This window comes from Nerophis lumbriciformis, linkage group LG29 (genome assembly GCF_033978685.3).
Source record: "Nerophis lumbriciformis linkage group LG29, RoL_Nlum_v2.1, whole genome shotgun sequence".
Lineage (NCBI taxonomy): Eukaryota > Metazoa > Chordata > Actinopteri > Syngnathiformes > Syngnathidae > Nerophis > Nerophis lumbriciformis.
Window position 1 is genome coordinate 594,455 of NC_084576.2, and position 9,448 is coordinate 603,902.

Genomic DNA, 9,448 nt, shown 5'->3' on the forward strand with positions numbered 1-9,448 from the left:
ATACCTAAATAGACACAAAATACTGCATTACACAAGACTACCCGAATGTACTCGAATGATTGAAAAAAATAAATGTTTTTAAGCTAAATTATTGGTAAACACAGTTTATGTATGATAATTTACGTAAAAACCGCGAGTAATGAATAAAGTTTTCATCAATTAATATATTCTGTAGACATACCCTCATCCGCTCTCTTTTCCTGAAAGCTGATCTGTCCAGTTTTGGAGTTGATGTCAGCAGGCCAGGGAAGCTAGGGTCTTTATGGTTGGAAATGCATCTGCTTTGAGTGTCGCAGGATATCCACACATTCTTGCCATCTCTGTCGTAGCATAGCTTTCGTGGGTAAAGTGTGCGGAACAAACGACTGACCATTTCATCGGCTTTCCCCATAGCCTCGTATTTTGAACAAATTTCGTCCAATTTCTTGCCACTTTGGCATCTTTGGGCCACTGGTGCAACTTGAATCCGTCCCTGTTGGTGTTGTTACACCCTCCGACAACACACCCACGAAAGTGAGAAAATGGCAGATTGCTTCCCGATGTGACGTCACACGCTCCGAGAGCGAATAATAGAAAGGCGTTTAATTCGCCAAAATTCACCCAGTTAGAGTTCGGAAATCGGTTAAAAAAATATATGGTCTTTTTTCTGCAACATCAAGGTATATATTGACGCTTACATAGGTCTGATGATAATGTTCCCCTTTAAATATACATGAAGTAGTACATTTACTACTTCATGTATAGTATATGAAGTAGTATATTTACTACTTCATGTAGTATATGTACTACATGAAGTAGTACATATACAGGGCAGCACGGTGGAAGAGGGGTTAGTGCGTCTGCCTCACAATACGAAGGTCCTGAGTAGTCTTGGGTTCAATCCCGGGCTCGGGATCTTTCCGTGTGGAGTTTGCATGTTCTCCCCGTGACTGCGTGGGTTCCCTCCGGGTACTCCGGCTTCCTCCCACCTCCAAAGACATGCACCTGGGGATAAGTTGATTGGCAACACTAAATGGTCCCTAGTGTGTGGATGTTGTCTGTCTATCTGTGTTGGCCCTGCGATGAGGAGGCGACTTGTCCAGGGTGTACCCCGCCTTCCGCCCGATTGTAGCTGAGATAGGCTCCAGCGCCCCCCGCGACCCCGAATGGAATAAGCGGTAGAAAATGGATGGATGGATGGATAGTACATATACTGTAGTCTTTGAATTAGGGGTATTGATTAACATTTAATTGGACAATTAATGCTGTGTTTTTAAACGTGATATGCAGAACCGGACTAGGCAAGAGGATAACGACAAGGCTGTGACAGAGCAGCAAGGAAACAACTACTTAAATTACAGATCACTGAAACTAAATGTCAAAATAACCAAAAGGTCAAAAATCAGCCAAAGTATATTCAACAGTAGGTGAACGTGTTTTGAACTCAAACATATGGAGGGAAGAATCCTCAACAAACGTGAAAGCAGACAGTCAGACTCGGGTGGTGGTCGCGGTGATCCTAGGTCAGGCCAGGGTGGAAACTGTTTTGCAGCCGGGTGACTGCTCATGTGACTGTGCCAACTTCTTTAAAACAAGACAAGCTCCGATTTGCAGCCAGAACATCATACGGGTGTGGTAAAGGACGCCCACAACAGGACGTCCAGCAGGAGATACAAACAGACCCCTGCTGGACATAAGTGTCAACGGACAATGTTATCAGTTCATGATTGACAATGGTGCCACACACTCATTGAAGCATCCCTTTGTGGTCGACCTGCACACACCTTGCCTGTTTGGTAATGACCTGCTTTACAAACTGTACCCTGACATTCAATATCCCACAGAAGGAACCTTCCTGGTGTTACCTGACAGCATGACATCAGCTGACATCTACTGGGTACGCCTCCTCCCAGGAACGAGTGAAGGACAACGACTGCTCCAACTGTCCTATCAGTGAAAACCCTGGCTGACTGAGCTGCGTCCATGTGTACCTACCGCCACCCGACCCGCCAAATGTATGATCACCAATTAGACGACTCATAATAGGAGCCCTTTGACTCCTATATATGTTGGAACTCAAGGTATGGCCGCTCATGTGAACTATCCTTACAACAACTAGCATGGTATAAGATGGACAATTGCTGTCCCACATTGTTCCCTTGCCCTCTGTCCCGCCTACGAAACCAAAGACTTAGGTGGAATGATGAAACAGGGCGTAGCTGCCGCTGATTGAACCGACACGTAAATACCACATTTTCAAATGTTTGGGTTGTCTGTTCAAAACATAGCTATGGGCTGCAATGTGGACACTCCTGCTGTAGGCTACGAGGAGCTAGCAGCTACACAACAGCTGAGTTAAAACAACACATTTAAGCATATCAAATAATTATAGTTGCTTATTACTTCCACAAAGTCGCTTAGAGACAGAAGTCTGTAGAAAGTATTCAGTGACAAACGTGTCCGCATCATTAAACTTTCTACAACAGGAACCATACTGAACAAATCCAGCAGTTACTGTCAGACTCTAATCTTGGGTACCTTTGTCTATCGGAGACATGGTTAAAACCCACAACACCTTTTGTTCTAATTAATGTCCCGGGGTACAAGATTACAGAAAAAAACAGATCAAGTGACAAAGGGGGGGAGGAGTTATGATTTATGTAAGGGAAAACATTAAAAGTGAACAAATAACCCTCCCAGTAGATCATCTTGAGTGTGTTGGAATTAAATCACATTGTCCTCAGAAATGTATTTCAAGGTAATTGTAGCATACCGACCGACCACAGCTAAAGACAGTTTTCTCAAATTCATTTTCAGACATCCTCAAACAGCACAGTATGAAAGAATTGATCGTTATGGGGGACGTTAATCTGGACTGGTTAAATAAGTCGCGTAGAAATAAACTTAAAGATATTATAGACAACTTCTACATGACACAAATGATAAGCAGCCCTACTAGAATTACATTTGGATGACAAAAATCAAAGAGATCATCTGTAAATACACCAAAACAAAACCCAGAAAGAAAAGTGCTAAAATAAAAATACCTTGGATTAATGAAACAATTCGGATTCTAATGAAAAATCTGGACTCAGCTATCAAACGAGCAATTAAAACAGGTCTAAATACGGATGGTATGATTTTTTAAAAGTTTGAGGAACAAAGTTACAATGCTTATGCGGAAGTCTAGGACTGACTTGCACTTAGAATGAATCAAAGCTGCTCACACGGTCACTAAGGTGGGCATTATGTTCGACACATCAACTCAATGTGTATTATATTTATCCGTGAGAGCATTTTTGTTGTAAGTTGTGAGGTATGGCTGTTAAAATCATGCTTGTTTTTACAAATGATGACAGATGTGAACAAGAGCATGTATTGTCTTTGTGTGATGATGTAAAAACCCTGTTTCCATACGAGTTGGGAAATTGTGTTAGATGCAAATATAAACGGAATACAATGATTTGCAAATCCTTTTCAACCCATATTTGTTATGTTAACTGAGGGGAGGTGACGGCAAACAGACACCAGGGGGCGGTATGTACAATTATTTATTATATAAATATAATAATTCAATATATATATAATAATAACAAACAATACTAATTTAATAAACTAAGGAAATGGAGTGTGAACTATATCCAAAAGGGAATGGTGTAAGACTATGTGTAGAATTTAACTGAAGTGAGTGTTACCAACGTGTTGAACGAGATACGAGGAAGTCCAGGGGGCAGGCAGATGATCCGGGGGCAGAGAGAGACGGCAGAATCCAGGGGCGAGCAAGAGGTCGAGGAACGAAGGAGGCAGTCAGAGTCCAGAGGGAGATCCAGGGAAAAGTGAGACGCACAGCTCACTTTCCAGGTGACGAAGGGTACTGCGGGGACACGGGAGAAGACAAGGGACAAATCAAGGCACGGAGAGAAAACACGAATAGAGAGCATGAAGCTTGTTGCTTACGGTACACCATGAGAAAACTAAGTTCCCGCGCCGATCCTAGGGTCCACTGGTCTTTTAACCAGCTCGCCCTCATCAGTTCCAGGTGTGATTGCAGCTGGTGGCTGCTGCAGGGCGGGGACGCACGCGGCGCGTCCCTGGATGTGCGCACCCGTGGGCGTGTCCCGACGTGCGCACAGACGGATGAGCGGCGTTGGCAGGAGCCTGAGCCGTAACAATATTCAGTTGAATGCACTACAAAGACAACATATTTGATGTTCAAACTCAAACTTTTTTTTTTTTTTTCAAATAATATTTAACTTGGAATTTCATGGCTGCAACACATGCCAAAGTAGTTGGGAAAGGGCATGTTCACCTCTGTGTTACATGGCCTTTCCTTTTAACAACACTCAGTAAACATTTGGGAACTGAGGAGACACATTTTTGAAGCTTCTCAGGTGGAATTCTTTCCCATTCTTGCTTGATGTACAGCTTAAGTTGTTCAACAGTCCGGGGGTCTCCGTTGTGCTATTTTAGGCTTCATAATGCACCAATGGGAGACAGGTCTGGACTACAGGCAGGCCAGTCTAGTACCCGCACTCTTTTACTATGAAGCCACGTTGATATAACACGTGGCTTGGCATTGTCTTGCTGAAATAAGCAGGGGCGTCCATGGTAACGTTGCTTGGATGGCAACATATGTTGCTCCAAAAGCTGTATGTACCTTTCAGCATTAATGGTGCCTTCACAGATGTGTAAGTTACCCATGTCTTGGCCACTAATACACCCCCATACCATCACACATGCTGCCTTTTACACTTTGCGCCTATAACAATCCGGATGGTTCTTTTCCTCTTTGGTCCAGAGGACACGACGTCCACAGTTTCCAAAAACAATTTGAAATGTGGACTCGTCAGACCACAGAACACTTTTCCACTTTGTATCAGTCCATCTTAGATGAGCTCAGGCCCAGCGAAGCCGACGGCGTTTCTGGGTGTTGTTGATAAACATTTTTTGCCTTGCACAGGAGAGTTTTAACTTGCACTTACAGATGTAGCGACCAACTGTAGTTACTGACAGTGGGTTTCTGAAGTGTTCCTGAGCCCATGTGGTGATATCCTTAACACACTGATGTCGCTTGTTGATGCAGTACAGCCTGAGGGATGGAAGGTCACGGGCTTAGCTGCTTACGTGCAGTGATTTCTCCAGATTCTCTGAACCCTTTGATGATATTACGGAGCGTAGATGGTGAAATCCCTAAATTCCTTGCAATAGCTGGTTGAGAAAGGTTTTTCTTAAACTGTTCAACAATTTGCTCACGCATTTGTTGACAAAGTGGTGACCCTCGCCCCATCCTTGTTTGTGAATGACTGAGCATTTCATGGACTCTACTTTTATACCCAATCATGGCACCCACCTGTTCCCAATTAGCCTGCACACCTGTGGGATGTTCCAAATAAGTGTTTGATGAGCATTCCTCAACTTTATCAGTATTTATTGCCACCTTTCCCAACTTCTTTGTCACGTGTTGCTGGCATCAAATTCTAAAGTTAATGATTATTTGCAACAACAAAAAAATGTTTATCAGTTTGAACATCAAATATGTTGTCTTTGTAGCATATTCAACTGAATATGGCTTGAAAATGATTTGCAAATCATTGTATTCCGTTTATATTTACATCTAACACAATTTCCCAACTCATATGGATCAAGGTTTATAAATAAGGTGTGGTTGTATTGTATATTAAGTATGTGTCCATGAAAGGGCATTTTATGACTTTTCTTAATTTGATTACATGCTATAGTAATATTTTATTGTCATCATTTTATTGTATGATTTTTGTATCCCTTTAATTTAGATAGCCAGGGACTGCAGATGGAAAGTAGCTATTTAACTATAATCTCGTACAGAACACATCTGTCTTTGAACTTAATGTTTCTGTGCATTGTCCTATCATATAAAGACTAAACTAAATAAACTACTTATGAAGATGCTGTCTGGTTCTGACTTGATATCTTCACAATGCTCTCCATCAGCTTCTGTGATGTGTTGACTTACAAGCTCCGCCCCTCTGTTCTCCTCACTTTGACTGTGATGAAGCTGGAAGGACTGAGCTTCATCTTCATCATGAAGCTGCTCCTCTTTAATGTGGGAGGGGGCCTGTAGCTCCTTCTGTCCCACACTGGTGTGCCACTCCTCTTCATGACTCCCCGCTGACACCCGCTGGACGTCTGCAGAATAAATGAGGTGTGAGAGTCCAGTCCATAGTGGACCTAACCAGTGACGTGCAGTCACTAGAGGCAGGTGAGGCCCCGCCTCACCTGCCATCATGGAAAGAAAAAAAATTAAATTGTTATATGTATCCAGTGATTATACTATAAAGTTATTTTCCATTTAAATTCACCAGTTTTAGATTATTTTTATTCAAAATCACTGAATTTTCACATTTGCCGTTCAAATACTGAGAAGAGACGGTGCGGTGAACAGCAGCCAGTTGAGGCACGTCACTCAGTGCCACAACATGGATTCCGGACTCGGCTAACTGCTGGTCTGCTGTGCAGTGAGACCGTATTGCTATATGAATTATATTATACATTTCCATAGTTTAGTTAGCTGAGGTATATAATGTACAGTGTATTTTGTCAACAACTGTATGTGTGTAATGTATTTCTTGTGCTGAGCGATCATAAAACGGCTGCAAAAGACGCACTGGCTGAGGCTCCAGTAGCCCCGCCTCCTGCACCCCCGCCGTAGAATTGTTATATCAACTAAAGCCCACACTTAAACTTTCCACGTGCAAGATTGAATCTATTTAAAAAAAGTTATTTCATTAGAAGCCAAAAAGTGCAAAAACAATAATGTTCGTGTTGGAGGAGTTGTGAATGACTGCAGGGCCACAACATTAGGTACACCTGCAGACTGCAGGTGTACCTAATTCACAACTCCTCCAACACGAACATTATTGTTTTTGCACTTTTTGGCTTCTTATTAAATAACTTTTGTAACCTATTTTTATGGGCTTTCCTCTTTGTGATGTTAAGTTCCTGTTATGCGCTGTTATACAGTATATGCCTTGAGCTCTTATTTTGAAGGCGCTAAGAGCGGAAGTGATGACACGTTGGAGTGGAGCGGAGGTTTTTGAAAGAAAGTAAATAAAGTGGTCCTCGTGTAAACTGGAGCCTCCGTGTTTGTTATTTTGTAGTTTCATACAGTATAGGCCACATTTATAAACCCTCGGTTACACTTTTTTAAATAGATTCAATCTTGCACGTGGAAAGTTTAAGTGAGGGCTTTAGTTGATATAACACTCCCGTCAGGAGGTGCATTCTACGGCGGGGGTGCATTAATCCAGCACAACAGCGGCGCATGGACTTCATTTATAAGTAAAGGTAAGACCGTAATAACGTTTTTTTTATTAAATGTGCTTTTTTGTGTGCTACAGTTTGTTTGTGTAAAGTTAAAGTTAAGTTAAAGTACCAATGATTGTCACACACACACTAGGTGTGGTGAAATGAGTCCTCTGCATTTGACCCATCCCCTTGATCACCCCCTGGGAGGTGAGGGGAGCAGTGGGCAGCAGCGGCGCCGTGCCTGGGAATAATTTTTGGTGATTTAACCCCCAATTCCAAGCCTTGATGCTGAGTGCCAAGCAGGGAAGAATGCTGGTATGAGCTTTTAAACATAACCCGTTAACTGCTGCCAATCAAATGGTGAATAAGATACTCTTTAGGGTTCATATGTTTGTAAATCTGACTGTGATGAAGTCAGTGCCTCACCAGCCATCAACCTCACCGCACGTCACTATGCAAATATCTATATATGTATATATATATATGCAAATATATATATATATATATATATATAGGCTTCACGGTGGCAGAGGGGTTAGTGCATCTACCTCACAATACGAAGGTCCTGAGTAGTCTTGGGTTCAATCCCGGGCTCGGGATCTTTCTGTGTGGAGTTTGCATGTTCTCCCCGTGACTGCGTGGGTTCCCTCCGGGTACTCCGGCTTCCTCCCACTTCCAAAGACATGCACCTGGGGATAAATTGATTGGCAACACTAAATTGGCCCTAGTGTGTGGATGTGAGTGTGAATGTTGTCTGTCTATCTGTGTTGGCCCTGCGATGAGGTAGCGACTTGTCCAGGGTGTACCCCGCCTTCCGCCCGATTGTAGCTGAGATAGGCTCCAGCGCCCCCCGCGACCCCAAAGGGAATAAGCGGTAGAAAATGGATGGATGGATGGATGGATATATATATATATATATTTATTTTTTATATATTTTTTTAATATATATATATTTTAATTTTTTTGATTAGCCATCCATCCATCCATTTCCTACCGCTTCTCCCTTTTGGGGTGGCAGGGGGTGCTGGAGCATATCTCAGCTGCATTCGGGCGGAAGGCGGGCTACACCCTGGACAAGACACCAAGACAGTTTCAGACACACAATATAGACTTAGACATAGACTTCCTTCCTTAGACCCCCGCTACCACCAACCCGCCCTCGTCCGTGCGTCGGTTGAGGTGGGCGGGGTTGGGGGGGGGGGGGTTGGTGGTAGCGGGGGTGTATATTGCAGCCCGGAAGAGTTAGTGCTGCAAGGGGTTCTGGGTATTTGTTCTGTTGCGTTTATGTTGTGTTACGGTGCGGATGTTCTCCCGAAATGTGTTTGTCATTTTTGTTTGGTGTGGATTCACAGTGTGGCGTATATTTCTAACAGTGTTAGAGTTATTTATACGGGCACCCTCAGTGTAACCTGTATCGCTGTTGATCAAGTATGCTTTGCATTCACGTGTGTGTGCGTGTTGAAGCCTCACATATTATGTGTCTGGACCAGCACTCGTTGGACTGGGTGAAAAGCGGACGTGACGATTTTTGGGAGGGGCACTGAAATTTGAGAGTCTCCCGGGAGGGTTGGCAAGTATGAGAATTAGCGGCGAATGCGGCGGTAACACCACCGCTCAATATAATCAGCTTTAGTGTTAATTTGATATCGCCTCAAGGGCCAAGTGAAATTACACGGCGGGCCAATTTTGGCCCGCGGGCCAGAGTTTGACACCCATGACTTAACCCCTTTGTTCAAATGTTTGTTCCACTTGGCATCTTGTCTGACTCGCACCATGCACAGCCTTCCTTGTCACATATTGTTCCTTTTCCCACTATCCATCCACTCATTCAAACTGATCCAGTGAAGATTATTTTTACTTACACAAATCAAGGAACCAGGATACTCGGGAAACAAAAGAAAAGGTAGCCTATATAAAAGGACATATATGTGCACATGTATGTACTGATACAGAACTATTATGTCCACGTTTAGACTTTCTCCCCCAAACGTCATCTTGCTTTCCCCTCCTTCTTCTTCTTTCTATCTTCTACTAGCAGACTAGTAGAAGATCTTAGGTGTATTGCTGCCCTCCACAGGTTCTTAACGGGATTTCCTCCTTCTGTCCTATGGCCCACACTACATTCTACAGTCCAGTAGATGGCAGTATAAACCTTTCAAGTCACGGCTGCAAACTGCCAGTAAGA